The 15,995-nt window shown below is 40.1% G+C and overlaps 1 pseudogene; it reads right to left on the reverse strand.

The window, feature by feature from the left end:
• Positions 1-318: 318 nt before the first annotated feature.
• Positions 319-1,387, reverse strand: LOC105725263 (farnesyl pyrophosphate synthase-like; annotated as a pseudogene).
• Between the last annotated feature and the right edge of the window lie 14,608 nt (positions 1,388-15,995).

Consider the following 15,995-nt stretch of genomic DNA (forward strand, 5'->3'; position numbering starts at 1 on the left):
CCCAAAACCTAAAATGCAATTAAAAAAAAATTAGAATGGACTACAACAGAACAGAACGGAACAGAATAAAACAGGACTGAATTAATGAAAAAAAAAAATTATGCATAGTGAGAGGATCACTCAAGTCTAGGAGGTCAAGGTTACAGAGAGCTGTGATCATGCCATTGAGCTCCAGCCTGTACAACTGAGTGAGATTCTGCCTCTGAAAAAAAAACTAAAATTTTTTTGAAAGGAGGTACACATACTAAGAATTAGTGGTTTTTTTTTTTACACAACAATTTATTTATTGAGAGCCTTCTCTCCCTGCCTTTGCAGTCTCTAGATCCACTTTTTCCACTTATAGATTTTGTACCCAAGCCTCAGAAAGATAGCCGGGGGCAGGGGCACTATGTGCCGTTCAATGAGACCCATAATGTGGCTGTTTAACTGTCTTCCGCATACTGCAAGAACACGGCCGGCAGATCCAGCTCCTCATATAATGCCTTCACCCGGGCCACCTTCTCGGCCTCCTTCTGCCCATAATTTTCCTTCAGGATCTGTACTGTTCCAGAGTGGCCCATTGCAGACACTGAACTACCATTGCATTTGTCATCCTGGATGTCAGTGCCAACTTTGCCGGTCACACTGGGGTCGCCAAAGAGGTCAAGGTAATCATCCTGAATCTGAAAGAACTCTCCCATCTCCAGCAGGATCTTCTTGGCATGGGCATGCTCCTTCTTGCCATCAATTCCCGCCATGGACATGGTTGCAGCTACAAGAAGGTAGAAGGAGTAGAAAGCCATCTTGTCCTTGACTATAGATTTGTACCTCTTCTCAGTGAATCTGCCAAGATCCACATTGCCCTGGGGGGCTGTGATGAGGTCCAGGGTCTGCCCAATCTCAGTCTGATAGGAACTCTGCAGGAAGAGCTTGATCAGGTTCAGGCAATAGGGCTGCTCCCGGCAGTAGAGCTTCAGCAGGGGGTAGATACATGCTTCCAGAAGGATAGCATCATTGATGGCATCCAAACTTGGCTTCTGATACCAGCAGATCTGTCCCTGGCAGGTGAGAGATGAATCTATGATGTCATCTGTCACCAGGAAGAAAGCTTACAGCAGTTCCAAACACCAGCCCACAATCAGGGCCGCTGGAGACTATCAGCATCCTGTTTCCTGGGCTCCACCAGCTCCCGGAATGCTACTAGCACCGTCAAACCCCGGTGATACTTGCCTCCAATAGCATTGCACTCCAGAACCTCCTTGAGCCAGGCAATAGCATCTCCTGTCTCTGGGTGCCCCATCTCATCCCCAGTCAGCATCCTAACTATCTGGGAGAACTGCTGAATGAAATCCTGCTTTTCTTGGGCATAAACATCTCACTTCTGGTCTCTATTCATTCTAAGAGAGGAGCAAAGGGTGCCGGTTCCTGCTCTAAGAATGAGTTTTTTTACGTGATGAAATTATGAGTATTTTCTTTTTCCCAGTAGTCTAGAATGTAATGACTGTTGTGTTATGAAGAAGGGGAAATACATTTTTAAAGGAAAAAGCATTACAGTGTGATAAAATACATGCTCTATGAAAGCACACAGGAAGGAGAAAGAAGTTGGGACTGAGGAAGGAAGGTCAGAGACAGGCAATTGTTTGATACTAACCCCAAGAGATGGGAATCATGGGCTTGAAAAGGACTGAGGATGTTCCCCCATCCTTCAAGCCCCCACCCTGATACCAGCCCCTCCCCAGAGAACTGAGAGGGTGCATGCTCAGGTCCAGGGAAAAGTCATCTAACCTATCTCCTTTCTCTGTGGCCTTCACCCATGATCAGGGCCTCCCTTTTGCTTCAGTAAGGGCAGGAAGACTGTTATCAAATAAAAAGTCATTAGGAAAGAATTTGCTTCTGGGTTTGGGCCAGTGGGTACCCCTTCAGACTGCACATAATATGGCAAGACAATTCTCCATCACTGTAGAAGTTAGCATTGGGGGCTTCACCATTAATGCCCACACAGCATGTGGTAACAGGTAGAGAAAAGCCTCTATCAGTTCAGTTACTCTGAAGGAGAGAGGGTCACCTTTCCAAAGCTGATGCAGAGTTCATTTTTCACTGTGAGCTGTGCTCATCACAGCAGTTCTGATCCCATCCTCCTTTGCAGTTCTTGCAGTTATCCCTTCTCTGATGGAATGAAAGAAAATGATAAAAACTACACTGGCTCAAACCCATGGGCCATCCCCTCATACACTCTGAGTATGTCACGGAGGAATTCTACTATGATAAAATAGCACAGGTTTTGGAGTTAGGCATTGGGATTGGAATCCTGGCTCAATTGACTCAGCAGCTAATAGGCTTTTGGAAAGTTATTCCAGCTCTCTGGTGCTTCCTGTGTTCCTTTACAAAGTGGGAATAGTGTTAAAACTTCCCTCATGGTTGAAAAATATGCATACAATCACCTGGCACCATAGGTGCTAAACAAATTTGAAATCACTTTTATTAGTTTTTCTAATGAGAGACTCCCTATAGCAATGTCTACAAAAGTTTAACAACATTACTAGGCTGGGTACAGTGGCTCACACCGTAATCCCAGCACTTTGGGAGGCCAAAGCAGGAGAATTGCTTGAACCCAGGAGGCAGAGGTTGCAATGAGCTAAGATAGTGCCACCACACCCCAGGCTGGGCAACAGAGCAAAACTCTGTGTCAAAAAAAAAAAAGAAAAAAGACAAGTTTAACAACATTACCTATGAATTTGAGCCAGTGTAGTTTTTAATCATCACCTTTCATTCCATCTGAAAAGGCTGGGATAACTACAAGAACTGCAAAGAAGGATGGGATCAGAACTGCTGTGATGAACACAACTCACAGTGAAAAATATATATATTAGTCCATTCTCACATTGCTATAAAGAACTACCTGAGACTGGGCAATTCATAAAGAAAAGAGGTTTAATTAACTCACAGTTCTGCAAGCTGTACAGTAAGCATGGCTGGAAGGCCTCAGGAAACTTATAATCATGGTGGAAGATGAAGGGGAAGTAAGCATCTCTTACTATGGCAGAGGGGGCGAGAGAGAGTGTGCCAAGGTGCTACACACCTTTAACAACCAGATCTAGTGAGAACTCATTCACTATCACAAGAACAGCAAGTGGGAAATCCGCCTCCATGATTTAGCCACCTCCCATCAGGTCCCGCCCCCAACTCCGGGAATTACAAGGGGACAGCAGATGTGGGTGGCGACACACAGCCAAACCACATCAACACACACATCTACATCTGTTATCTCTTTTGTTACAACTGTCTTGGTTGCAAAAACAGAAATCCAATGTTACTGGCTTAGAGACTCTCCAAAAAATAAGGGAATATGTGTTGATTCACATATATGAAAAACCCAGGGCAGTCTAGTTTCAAGCACAGCCATATTCTGTTACCCAAATAACACCATCCCAAACTGCTCTCTCTTCAGGTTTCAATCTTTGTTTTTCTGTGTGGTTAAAATGAGTTAACATACATAATATGCTTAGAATGGTGCTTAGTTCCTAATAAGAACTATATAAATATTTGCTACTATTATTTCATTTAATCCTCCCAACCACCCTAGGAAGCATGTACCATTATTATTCTTTTTTTACAGATACAGAAACTGAGGTCATACAGCTATTCAATAATGGAGCTGGGTCAGGCAGTCTGGTTCAGAAGGCTTTTCTTGACCAATTCGCCAACCGTCTCCTCATTGGGCTAGAAAGGAAGGTTGAGCCTTAATTGTAAGGGGCTAGGAAACACAACCCCTACAGGACAGATTCTTTAAAAATAAAGCATTTGAGCAAGAAAGCTTGAGCCCTTTGCCCCCTGATGGGTACCATCCTCTCAAATCTGTTTTTTTTCCTTTTTGAAAGTGAAAATAAGTTTCTACTTCTGTAATTCATGCATGAATCCTACTAATTCTTCACAAAAGCAGTTTCACCCATTCAAAAATTCCAGAGACAGGGCTGGTCATGGTAGCTCATGTGTGTAATCCTTTGGGAAGCAGAGGCAGGCAGATCACCTAAGGTCAAGAGTTCTGGATCAGCCTGGCCAACATGATGAAACTTTGTCTCTACTAAAAATACAAAAATTTGCCAGGCGTGGTGGCAGGTGCCTGTAATCCCAGCTACTTGGGAGGCTGAGGCAGGAGAATCACTTGAACCCAGGAGGTGGAGGTTGCAGTGAGCTGAGATTATGCCACTGCATTCCAGCCTGGGCAACAGAGCAAAAACTCCGTCAAAAAAAAAAAAAAAATTCCAGAGACAGGAAATACTTGGAATATGTCCTTGAATTGGTTACTCTTTGCTGACAACTCCATCTCCCAACTCTAGTCTATTTTATGCTCTTGCCTGTGCTTCTGCTTGGCTCTGTGTCCTCTGGAGGTGATGGACTGAACTTCTAGATTCCCTCACTTCTAGTTTCTGATTGGGTTTGGCCAATGAGGTGCCTTCCTTTGTGACTTCAGGCCCACAGGTGGTGACAGCTTCCCATGATTTCCAACCCCTGAGGGCTTTGCCGCCCCCTCCTGGTTTTCTTCACTCAAGCCATATCTTTGCAAAGAGCCCCTTGGCATCATTCTCTTCCATTAAAATCTTGGAGTTTATGATGGCCTAATGTAGGCCGTCAGTTTCCAGGCCTACATCATGGCTGTTGCGGGCCCTTGGCACTCCTACTTATATGACCTCCTTCCTCTATCAAAAAGCTATTGAAAATTAAAAATTAAAAAAAAACTTTTTAAAGCTATTGAAAATTATATTTTATGATTGTGTTGATATAAAGACATGTCATCCAGACTGGGTTATAATCTTTTTTTTTTCCAATTTCAAAAGAAATTAAACTATTCCATGGGCCCTAGGCACTGTGCCTACTGCACCTAATGCAGAAGTTGGCCCCAGTTATTTTCTACAGGAGGCCACTCTAACAGATGCACTCTCTTAATGACAGGCCTAAGTGACAGAAAATGAACAGGAGCTCTCCGGAAGGTGGGCTACTATCAAGTTAAAATCATAATCCTTGGATCAGATTTCCCAAACAGCCTGTTTCCATTACAGCGAGCCCAGCATTCTTGTCCCTAAGCAGATCCTATTTCCAAGTCACAGCTATGATGACAAGATAACAGAAAAAAAAGGGTGTATCTACTGTTGAATTAATGCCTAATTCATTTACTACTCACCACATTCCAGTGATGGGAGGCACAACAATCACATAGTTCATTAATAATTCTCTATTTCCTCTATGTTAATATATCACTGTATACCTGAGAAGAGAACATTTTCCATATGTTCTCACTCAAAAAGATCCTTTTTCTCTTTTTAAGAAAGATCACATTTTTGATCTCAGTTGGAATTTGTTTTGTTTTTAAATGAAATCTGAGAAGTTTCTGAATGATGCATAATGCCTTTAATCGGCAATTTGTTAAGTATCAATGATATTGAAGGTCATATTTAGGATTCTATTTGTTCACCCAGCTCTCAATCTGTGACCGTCTCATACACCAGGCAGAAAGTAATGGAAAATGTAAAATTACACGAGGAAGAAGATAAAGCTAGACAGCAGCAGTACTTTTAATTATTGATTTTCTGTTGGAGGTAAACACCTCATACTCTAACCAAATATGGGACTGATGCTACTTGAGATTCTTTCTTTGCCTTTTTAAAAACTTCATTTCTAATTGCAAGTTAATGCCGAATTTAAATCCCCAAGCCCCTGGATTTTTCTGCACTTCTTCCCAGTTCGTTTTCTGATTGACTGGAGGAATGAGGAGGTTCTGCAAAGGACAAGGGAAGCTGAGAGTTTGCCCCTCAGCACCCTAAATATCAACCATAAAACTAATGAACTGTGGCAACTGAATTGTCTAAGTTCATTCCAAATTATGTCTTGGTAAAGTTCATCTTTGTTTTCAATTATCATCCTGGAATCATAAATGTCGAATCCAGGGTGCAGCTTCTCAGCTCTCTGAATCTTGTTTGCATTCTTCTTCCTGTTAAGCCTTTGCAGTGGGTATGTGGTGGCCCGCTGCACTGGATACCCGGGACAACGGGTACAAGTCCTCTCCTTAAAAATATCAATCTCTTCTTTTTAAAGGAACAAATCTGAAAGCATCTCTGAAAAAAACTGCCGAGATTTGGTGAATCTGCATTTTTGACATGCCGCTAAGGATCGTGTTTTTAAGTATATCCTCTTTATTCATAACCCAGTTATAAATCTTATTTTAAGTCTTTTTTTTCTTCATTATCTTATGACTATATAACATTTACCCTGACAAGTTTATAAAGAATATTGAGGTTGATACTTGCTGGTCTTAGTAGAAATTAATCAAAATCCATCTGTTCCCTTCTCAGCCTGGACATTTTCATTACAACTAAACCAGGGATTATAGGATTCTTACATCTTCTTTTTTTCCCTGTACAGTTCAGTTGATTTAGAAACAATGATTAAAGCTGCTTACTTTAAGGAAGATTGTTTCCAATCTTCCTTTCTTGCAAGGCAGAGAAAGATGAAAGCATCTTGATCCTGAAATATTTATATCTAAGACTGGAATCTGTATCAGAGGCATGATGAACGATTGCAACCAAAGACTTCTTTATTTTAAAGTCATATTTCTTATCTTTACACTTTCACTTTCCTTACAAGTTTGAGGAAATAAGGGCCAAATTCATTCACTGCCCCCACCTCAAGTAGATAGATTTTCTACCTTTATTTAATTCTAAGTCCAGTGTGACATAATAAAGAGACATGTAGAGAAAGATTACCTTTCTGACACTAACTATTTCTAGGGATAAATATCAGTTATCCTTATGTGGCCTTAGAATGACTGCTTTCAAAGGAATGGAGAATACAAATTAGGGGGAATGAATGTAAGCCTCCCACAAGGGGATTCCTTGATCTGGGATTGGAGAAATCTAAAGAATTAGAAGTGATTACTAGAGAGTAATTCTAGGTTTACACAGCCTCAGACAGGTGCTCTAATTAACTACTCTCATTCTTCTTTTTTCCTGTCTGGTTTTCATGTCTTTTTCCCCTCTCATGCCCTTTTAATTGAGGTAAAATGCTCAGATCTTAAGTATAGAGTTGGATGAGCCTTGACAAATGTATACACCCATGCAACCACCACCACAATCAGGATCTAGAACATTCCGTACTCAATTTTTGCGAAGCTGTTTTTTAAAATGAGTATTATTACAGTCCTCTGCTACTAGGAACAAACTCCTCTCTAAATGCCAGAAAAAAATAAAACCAAGGACTGTGAGTTGGTCCCCTATGGAGCCAAATGCTGTTTGAAACCAGTCTGTGTCGGGGGCCTTTTAACAACATAACAAAAAGAGGAACTGATCTTGACCGGCAGGCAGAGAGGTTGGCGTCATGGCCCAAACATCAGATTAGAAGCACAATGATTCCCCGGGACTGGACGCTAAATCCTGGCAGACAACATAGCCTTTCATCTTCTAAAATGGATAAATTGAATGAAGCAAGGCCAATTCTGGGCCAAGCTGTTGGATGAATTTTTTTTTCTTTAAGTTCCTAACTGTTCTCCATAGACATTAAAACGTCCATTACAGCAGACCTAGAAATTGTCCTTCTGTCCTTGACATTTCCTCCTTCCTCACTAGTTCCTTTGTAACAGGAAGCCAGTTATCTGCCTTAGTTCCCAGCCCTCTGTTCACTGCACCTCAGGAGTGCTTCCTTTTACGGCAGGATTCCCCTAGATAAAAGGAAAATTATAAACACTCATCCTTAGAAAATTTGAAGGGAATATACATACAGCCTAAGGAGTGCAAAAGGCTCTGCACTTCATTCAGCTATCATTGCTCAGGGACTTTAAGTACAAAAATAGAGATGAACTGGCTGTGAAGTATAATAAAGAGAGCTGAATTACAGGGAGTTGTTTTTGTTTTTTAGCAAGAGTTCTGTACTGGCAAGTTTTATTGTCACCGTATTGCGATATCACAATAGACTGAAGGATCTCTGAAGCCAGGCTATTTGGGTTCAAGTCCTGACCCTGCCACACATGTGATACATGACTTGGAACGAACTATTTTTCTGTGCTTTTATTTTCATTTCTGTAAAATGTGGACAGTGATAGTCCCTAGCTCAGGAGTCAGTGAACTTTTTCTGCAAATGGCCAGACAGAAAATACCTTAGGCTTTGCAGGCCATGGGCTCAGCTGCAGCTCCTCGGCTCTATCTTGTAGCATGAAGTTGCCACAGACAATATGTAAGCCGATGGGTGTGGACATGTCCCAATCAAACCTGCCGAATGGACTCTGACATTTGAATCTTGTATCGTATTCACTTGTCAAAAAATATCCGTCTTTTGATCTTTTTTCAACCACTTAAAAACATAAACAATATTCTTAGCTCACAGGCTGTACAAAAACAAGTAGTAGCCACATTTGACCATTGGGCCATATCGAGCTGGTCAACTCCTGACTTAGTTTGCAAGTTTGTTTGAGTATAACACAAGTAAAGCTCTTAGATAAGTGCCTGACACATCGCAAGCACTACTTCCATGTTGTTATTTATTATTATTATCTAGAGGACCATGATGAATGCTATACTCTCCAGAGATCTGGTATCAGAATTATTTCCCAGAAAGTCAACCTTATGGGCTTCTAGTTTTGAGAAAAAGAGATGGAAGTCCTAAGAGAGAAAATGATCTTAGTGTCTTCCTCCAATATCTAAGAAAGATATAGTGAACACTCTCCCCAGATATGGATCCAACATACAGAGTGTGCCATTGTATAGATCTCATCATTTGGGGAATGATTTTTTAAAGCCATTGCTGTCCATTTTTGCACATTAAATCCCACAAAGAGATTTATTTACAACACTAAATCATTTCTTTGTGCTGCCTGGCTACATTTTTAACTATTAAAATATTCATCACACACTCTAAGAACCTAATGCCAAGTGTTTTATGACCTTTCAAAGGATGGCTTCTTTAAAAAAAAAAAATCACCTTCAAATGTGGATGTCAGTTTCCAAGTGGGGCTAAGGAAGAGAAGTCTATTGTCAAATATCAAGGGGATAAACAAGAGATCATTGCCCATAAAAATACCACCAGAGATGGGCTGATCAAACAGAAATGTACTTAACGTGTAAAGCTGTGGATTAGGGAGGTAGGGATGGGAAGTGACGAGCAGTTTGGGACAAAATTTGTTTGCTCCTTAGTATGAGAAACACACTAGACTGTCCACAGCAATGGTTCTCAATAGAGGGCAATTTGGGGCTTTAGGAGACATTTAGCAATGTCTATAGACATTTTTGATTGTCAGGGATTACTGCTGGCATCTAACGGGTAGAGGTCAGAGGTGCTGCTCAACATCTTACAATGCACAGCACAGCCTCCACAAGAGGGAATTATCTGACCCAAAACGGTCAGTAGTGCCAAAGTAGAAAAATCTTATAGACCCAGGAACTACCGCGGCCGACCCCCCCACCTCACACCTGACTTTATTTTGCTGTTACTTCGAATTGGCTATTACAGTCATGTGTCAAACAACTAAAGATAAACACTAGAAAGCATCCCTCGCTATGTTCCTGTGAAGGATCACAATTCAGTTTGAACTCTTCATCCACCCACTTTTTCAAAGGCATCGTGATGGAAAAATTGCAAGATTGGTGTTCATTTAAATTACACAAATTAATTCAATTACTCTGAAGCAAACTGGTACCAGATCACCAGATTGCTGAGCAACTGATGCTAATTTTGTAATTCAATTTACTAATGAGGTAATGTGACAAATGTTTAAAAGCTACTCAGCTGTAGCTAGAACCAAGCCATCCAAGGAAGTTTGTACCTGCTGTGTATTTGGATACAAATCTACTCCTTGTTCTTGACCAAAATGAATCTGTTCAATTTCCTTAAGTAAATAAAGCTCTTTAGACCAACACAAGGTGAAAGAAGAGGTGAAAATGAACTTCCATCCTTTTGCAAAGAATCAAAATACTAAATAAGCAAAAAAAAAAAAAAAAAAAACAACTAATAAAAAGCTGAGTCAACTTATGGAAAGTTAAAATAATTCTTATTAATCTTAATGTAACTTAAAATTGTAAGTACTCTAATTAATGTTGTACATTTAACAGTTTTAAAACCTCGTCAGTTTAAAACTTTCATTTTACAATGAAATTCTATCTATTCTATTTAAATTAAACTTAAATATTTAAATTAAACTTAAAGAATGTAAAGTACTTTACAATTCTATTTAAATTCATCTATATTTGTAGAGTGTTCTATAATTTATGAAGTGCATTCACATATATTATCTCACTTGAGCCCTAAAATAATTCTGAGAAGCAGGGATGACAGGTAGTATTATCCTTGATTTACAGATGGAAACACGGATTTGAATATATCATATAGGTCCTTTTGGCTTAACAGAGGACTCAGCTAATAAAATAATGTTTTACAAAATTGGATTATGAGGGAATATGGTACAAACAACTGTTTCTCTTCTCTATTGCTGAGTAAACAACCCAACACTCAGTGACTTAAAACAACAAACATTTTGTTGTATTTCACAACTTAGTGGGGCATGAATTCAGGCAGAGCTCAGATCCTTCTGCTCCATATGGCGACTGTTGACTGGGACTACAGGAATTGCTCTGTGGTGTTCAGCTGGTAGCTGGTTTGAAGGCTCGAGAGAGCTTCACGCACACATCTGGTGCCCTGGTGAGACAGCTGGAAGGCCAGGCTCAGCTGGGTCCCTCTCTCTACATGAGTCTAAGGGCCACATAGTCTCTCCAGCAGGGTAGTCAGATTTCTCAATGGCGGCTTGGGCACCAAGAGCAATACTCCAAACAACAGGAATGGGAAGCTGCCAGTCATCTGATGCCTGGGCCTGGGTACTGGCTCGGGGTCACTTCTGCCATACTGGATTTGTGAAAGTATCCGCGGAGCCCTCCCAGAATTAGGAGGTGGGAGGGCAAGAAATACACTCCACTTACAGATGGAAAGAATGTCAAGACATTTATGGCTGTCTTTAATCAGCCACTTGACCTTAAGAATCTCTTCCAACTCAAATATCAAATGATAGCCCAATGACGCTGATTTCTTCCCTGACCTTGGGAGTGATTCTTCCCAAAAAAAACTTACGCCAGGAGAAACTCCAAACCAGAGAGGGCTGATGAAAGCAGTGCTCAGCACCTGTGTGTTCACCTGTATTCTTTGTTGATTCACTGCTGTCTTTGAACCTATCCATTCCTTTGGCTTCAGCTACCAAATCTATGCTCATGACCTCTGTTCTCACAAGCTCCAGGACTGAGTTCACCAGAAATCTCCATTTGGATACAAATTCAGCACATCACAAATGGAACTTGCCATCTTTCTTTCCAAACCTGCCTCTCTTTTGCCTTTGCTGTCTCAGCAAGCTATGCAACCATCCACCGTGTTTTCCAAATCTGTACCCTGAGCATCATCCTTCACTTCTCCTTCTCCCTCACCCTCTGCAGCCAATTGATAACCGAGGCCTATCAGTTCTAACTGCTAATATCTACCACATTATTCCGTCCTCGCTGCCACTCTTCTGCTTCTGGACTTCTACTCTCTTCTCCTTACTATTTCCCGACAGTCCAGAGATTAGATTTTAGAAAGGTCACTCTAGGACCTTATGTTGCTTCCTATTTTGGTTGGGAGGCGTACTGTTGAGGATAAAATCTAAATTCCTTAATGTAATTTATAAATGTTGTTCTTGTGTGATTTAATTTAAAGACACCAAATGCCCTCCTGCCCCACACATTTCTCTCACTAGCATTTCCAATAAAATGTCCATATTATCCATTCCTTCTAGTTAAGGCACCTGAAGCCCTTATCAGTTGCAAGTGGTATCTAAGAGTTGTGGCTCCAGTTAACCCTTTAGCAGCCACTAACTCCTTTAAGTCATTCATGAAAGTATCTCTGTGGCTATTTGGTCCTTCTGAGACTGGTCATAGGACAGTTAAGTTATGAAAAAAGGCAAGGGTTGTCTAAGTTAATGTCTGGAGCCCTTTCTGATGTATTCAAATCAAAATAATTTGCTGGTGAACATAAAATATAAAAGCATCTGGAGAGATTCTGCATTGTGAAATTATTCTGTATGCCATTTTTTTGAAGAAGAATTTAAAAGTTGCTATTACTGGTACAAAAAAAAAAAAAAGAAGGAAGTGGCCAGTGTAGCCACTTAGGATCCAAAATTTCAAAATAATCTAACCAGTTTCATTTGCTAAGATTAGCATAATAGAGAACCAATTAAATCCTCCCAAAAATAAATTCCAAGGGATGACTTAAATATATTGGTCACATAATAAATTTGCAATATCAATCATTTCTGGAAAGGAGGCACACATCAGGCAAGACTTAAAAATTGTTTCCATATATAGCTCAACTTCTCCATTATAATAGTATTTATTACTATGATAGAATTTGACCTTTCATAGAATTTAACATTTGTGAAACTCAAGTTCTATCTCCTCCTCATCAATCTTCCACTGATGCTTCACTTCCCCAAGTTCTTACGCTGTTTCCTAGAAGTAGAACACTGGCAGGTGACCACCACCATCAGACACTCAACGTCCTTACTCTCCCTTATACCTGAATGTTGACTATTTGCGCTGATGCTCCGTTATCATGTATATCTTACTTCACCCATGTTTTTCTAACACGTCTGCCACATTTTCCATCTTCGTCTTTCCCAGCAGCTTCTTTTTTTTTTTTTTTTTTTTTTGAGACGGAGTTTCGCTCTCGTTACCCAGGCTGGAGTGCGCGATCTCGGCTCACCACAACCTCCGCCTCCTGGGTTCAGGCAATTCTCCTGCCTCAGCCTCCAGAGTAGCTGGGATTACAGGCACGTGCCACCATGCTCAGCTAATTTTTTGTATTTTTAGTAGAGATGGGGTTTCACCTTGTTGACTAGGATGGTCTCGATCTCTTGACCTCGTGATCCACCCACCTCGGCCTCCCCAAGTGCTGGGATTACAGGCATGAGCCACCGCACCCGGCCCTCCCAGCAGCTTCTTAAGCCCCCACATCTTTTTTTTCAGGCTTGAAATTTTTGATATTTTTCATTTTTTAATTTCAATAGTTTTCGAAGAACACATGATGTTCAGTTGCATAGAAAAGTTCCTTAGTGGTGATTTCTGAGATTGTGGTGCATCCATCACCCAAGCAGTGTACACTGTACCGAATGTGTAGTCTTTTATCCCTCACACCCCTCCCGCCATTCCCCCTGAGTCCCCAAAGTCCACTGTTTCATTCTTATCCCTTTGCATCCTCATAGTCTAGCTCCTACTTATAAGCAAGAAGATACAACATTTGGTTTTCCCTTCCTGAGTTACTTCACTTAGAATAATGGTCTCCAACTCTGACCAGGCTGCTGTGAATGCCATTATATTGTTCATTTCTACGGTTAAGCCCCTACATCTTATTACTCTACTTTTCAATGCTTCTGTGTCATTCACCTATAAAATCTAACTCCAATGATAATGGCAATGATGATTATTTAGATTATTTAAATTTTTTCATCTTTGATGTTATGTCATCTTGAACCATCTCCTATAATCCTCGTATCACCACTATGATGTCTAAGTATCTCATTTACAAAACAGGAAATTTAGACTTAGAAAAGTCAAATGATTTTGCTGAGGTACTATAATTAATCATGTTTTACAAACATATTCTGATAAGGTTGGATCAGAAAACTAAACTGGGATCGATCTGTCAAAATCGCCTTTTTATACACTCATATATTTATGAATAAAATGATACAATGTTGAGAATTTGCTTCAAAATAATCCAGTGCAGGAGGGAGTGGCGTACAGATAAAACAAGAATGACCATATATTGATGACTTGTGAGTGAGTGATGGGTAGGTGGGCGTCCATTATACTATTCACTCTGCTTTTGCATTACTTGGAAGCTAACCATATGAAAAGGTTTTGGGATTTTTGTTTTGTTTTATTTTGTTTTGAGACAGGTTCTCATTGTCACCCAGGCTGGAATACAGTGGTGCAATCATGGCTCACTGCAGTCTTGACTTCCTGGGCCTATGGATCCTCCCTGCTCAGCCTCCTGAGTAGCTGTGACTATAGATGTGCAGCCTTGCCCACCTAACTTTTTTGTATTTTTTGTAGAGACAGGGTTTTGCCATGTTGCCCAGGCTGGTTTTGAGCTCCTGGACTCAAGAAATCTGCCCACTTTGGCCTCCCAAAGTGTTGGGATTACAAGTGCAAGCCACTGTGCCTGGCCCCTAAAAAGGTTTTTTAATGTCATCCTTTTTATACAATTACAAGCAATCCAAGTACACTGATCAGTATTGCTATTCAGTGTTTGTAGATAACTTTGAAAACGTTTCATTAGGTATCCAGGTTATAAATATCTAATATAAGAAGAGCACTCTAGCTTTAAATGCAAAGGTCTCATTTTTGTCACACAAGTTTATTTTTCTAAACCTCCGTAATATGTATTGCACACTTATCTTAGTGGAAGAAACAATTACCCAAGCACTGTGTCCAACTGCATGGTTGTTATCTTTTAATTAACCTGTGTAGCCTTTTTTTACTTAACCTAGTTTGAGAAGTGACAGCCACTGAGCTGTCTAAATAATGTACACCACTGCTTTTTTATTGGATCCATTCAATCAAAAACAATAGTTCCTGGTGCGTGGCCCAGCCCTCTAGAGCTAGACATACTTTCTATTCAGTCATGATCCTTGTCTAAGCACCAGTGTTGCAACTTGCCTTGTTAACCAGAGTACATAGAATTGTTTCAATATAGGAGACACAGATTGATTCCATAGGTGTAATCTTTTCGATATTTTGCACAGTATTTTGTGTAAAAGCTATTCTGCTACTCTACTTCCATCAACTTAGACTATCCGGTATTGTAAATAAGATGGGTAATTAGATGCTCACATGTCTGCTGAAGGGTTAAATTAAAAGTGCCACATTGGTCGGGCATAGTGGCTCATGCCTGTAATTTTGGGAGGCCGAGGCAGGTGGATCACCTGAGGTCAGGAGTTCAAGACCAGCCTGACCAACATGGTGAAACCTCGTCTCTAGCAAAAATACAAAAATTAGCCGGGCATGGTGGTGCATGCCTGTAGTCCCAGCTACTTGGGAGGCTGAGACAAGAGAATCGCTAGTACCCAGGAGACAGAGGTTACAGTAAGCTGAGATCGCGTCACTATACTTCAGCCTGGGTGACAGAGTGGGACTTCATCTCTCAAATAAAAAAAATAAAAGTGCCATATTTCTGGATAGAAATTTAAATTTATCGATATGTAGTCAAATCTCTAAGAGTGTACATGCCCTGGAACCCAGTAGTGCCATATCTAGGAATTTAGCCTAAGGAAGTAATTGGACAGATGCACAAATGTTTATATGCAATGATATTGAAGGCAGATTTTTAAAATAGTAAATAGAAAGAGTCTAACTGTCCAACAATATGGGATTGACTTAATGAAATTATCCACAGAAATTTAAAATATTGATATAAATAGTTGTATGGTAATGGAGAGATGTTCATTAAATTCTGTTAGTAAACAGGTTATCCACAAATATGCATTTAATTAATATATATATTATATACATATACAAACACCCACACATATATAGCCTCGCGTGAAAAGTTATCTCTACATACATATAAGCGTGTAAAATTTGTGTAAATGTATGTGTTTAAGGGAGTGTTGTGGAGAGGCATGTGTGCACAGCTTAGATCTGGATAGAGAAATATGGTATCCTTTAAGTGATTTTTTTTCTAGCAGTATTTTTATATATTTCTATAATGGACTACTACTACATGTAGTAGCTACATAAGAAATAAAAAGGAACAAAAACAGCAGATAAAACCTATTCTGTCTAAATGTGTTTCAAGTGTTCAGATAAAAGGCAAGTAAAACAACCTAGAGAAGATGTAAAAAACCTTTTGGGAGCATTGTTTCAATAAAGAAAAGCCTTTCTGTATTAATTATTGAGTAGAAATGATGGAAAAGGTAATGGAGAAAGAAGCAGAGAGGAGTAGAGAGTCACCCTGCA

The sequence above is a fragment of the Aotus nancymaae genome, unplaced genomic scaffold (genome assembly GCF_030222135.1).
Source record: "Aotus nancymaae isolate 86718 unplaced genomic scaffold, 86718_ANA_hifiasm-v0.15.2.pri h1tg000046l, whole genome shotgun sequence".
NCBI classification, from domain to species: domain Eukaryota; kingdom Metazoa; phylum Chordata; class Mammalia; order Primates; family Aotidae; genus Aotus; species Aotus nancymaae.